We start from the raw sequence: 2,156 nt of genomic DNA on the forward strand, positions 1-2,156 counted from the left end.
CTCCTACTCCCTCGTCTCCTCCCCCCTACTCCCTCATCTCCTACCCCTCCTCCCTCGTCTCCTCTCCCCCACTCCTCCTTCGTCTCCTACCCCCTCCTCCTTCTTCGTCTCCTCCTCCTACTCCCTCGTCTCCTCCCTCCTTCCTCGTCTCCTCCCCCCTCTCCTCCCTCGTCTCCTCACCCCCTCCTCCCTTGTCTCCCCCTCCTCCCTTGTCTCCTCCCCCCTCCTCCTCCGTCTCCTCCTCCTACTCCCTCGTCTCCTCCCCGCTTCTCCCTCGTCTCCTCCCCTCCCTCCTCCTCGTCTCCTCCCCCTCCTCCCTCGTCTTCTCATCCCTTCCTCCCTCGTCTCCTCCCCCTCCTCTCGTCTCCTACCCCCCTCCTCCCTCGTCTCTTCACCCCTCCCACTCCTCCCTCGTCTCCTCCTCCTATTCCCCCTCCTTTTTTTCCCCTTTGCACACTATCCCTCTCCCTCCTCTTCTCTTCCTCTTCCTCCTCCTTTCTCCCCTTACACTCCACCCTTTGTCTCGCCTCCTCTTCTACCTCCTCCTTCTTTTCCCTTTTCTTTCCCCACCTTTCACTTCACCTCTCCGTGTTTTCCTTTGCTTCCACTTCCTCCTCTTCTCCTTTCTCCATTTACTTTTCCACCTCTTCTCCCTCATCCTTCTTTTTCTCATGCTTCGTCTTCTCTTTCTCCTCTTTCTACTCTTCCTCCTTCCCCATTTACTCACTTCCTTTCCTCCATATTCTCCTTCTCCCTCACTTCCCCCTCTTCCTCTTTCTCCCTCATTCCTTTCTCTTCTTTCTTCTCCCTCACTCTCCTTTCTTCCTCCTCCCACTCTTCCATCTTCTCCTTCTCATCCTCATATTTCACATTCTTTTTCTCTGCTTTGTTCTGTCTTCTGCCTAACTTCTTCGTCCTTCTATTCCTCATATTCATCACGCATTCCTCTCCATTGCTATACTCCAATTATTCTTTCTCCTTCTTCCTAGGCTTTCTTAACCTCCCATATCCTCTTCTTCCTCCCTCTCTTACTTCCTCTATTTCCCTTCTTCATCCTCTTCCTTCCCCTTCTCCTCCGCTATCTCCTGCTTTCATCTCCTCCTCCTCCTTCTAATTTCCTTCTTCTTCCTTCTCTCTTCCTCCATTCTTACCTGTTTCTGTCTCACTTCTCCTCTCTATCTTCATTCAGAATGTATTTTTGTTTTTATATTTTTCCTTTTACATGTCATCTTCTCTCCTTGCTTTGACGTTATTTCAACCCCCTCCCCACCCCCAACCCCATCCCCACCCCCTGTCCTTCTCTTCCCCTTTCCCAGCTTTTTTGCTTCTCTCTCCTCATATCCCTCTTTCCCCATTTATTACATCCTCTTTTCCTCCTCTTCTTATTTCTCCTCTTCGTTCTTTCTGCTTATGCATCTTTTCTTTCTCTTTTCTCTTCCATGTTGCTTCTTTTCCATATATCTATCGCCTTTCTCCATGTCTCTTCTTCCTCCTTTCTCCCTTCAGTTCCATGTTATATATATTCCCTCTTCTGTTTCTGCAATCATGCTTTCATATTAACAATTATTTCTGTGAAAATAAAAGAAAAAAGAAATTCCAGCTTAAAGATAAAAATCGAGTGAGGAATGCATCTCTGCCATCTTGCCATCTTGTATATGTGCATGCATGATCAAATGAGATGTATGATAATGCATTCTTTCTTTGTCTGTTTGTCTCTGTCCTTCTATTCATCTGCCTCTGCCTCTACCTCTGTATCTGTCTGTCTGTTTCTGTCTGTCGCTCTGTATGTTCTATCTCTCTCTTTGTCTGTCTATTTAACTGTCTGTGTGTCTGTCTGTCTGTCTGTCTATCTCTCTCTCTCTCTCTCTCTCTCTCTCTCTCTCTCTCTCTCTCTCTCTCTCTCTCTCTCTCTCTCTCTCTCTCTCTCTCTCTCTCTCTCTCTCTCTCTCTCTGTCTCTCAGAAACACACGTACTGACAGATGGACAGAAACTGACCTACATATAGCCAAGCCCTCAAACAAGCAAACAAACAAAAACAAGTTAAAATATAGACGGATAGACAGAGAAAAAAGAAAAAATCATACTGGCAAGCATAAAGAGAGAGAGAGAGAGAGAGAGAGAGAGAGAGAGAGAGAGAGAGAGAGAGAGAGAGAGAG

This window comes from Penaeus vannamei, chromosome 20 (assembly GCF_042767895.1).
Source record: "Penaeus vannamei isolate JL-2024 chromosome 20, ASM4276789v1, whole genome shotgun sequence".
NCBI lineage: Eukaryota > Metazoa > Arthropoda > Malacostraca > Decapoda > Penaeidae > Penaeus > Penaeus vannamei.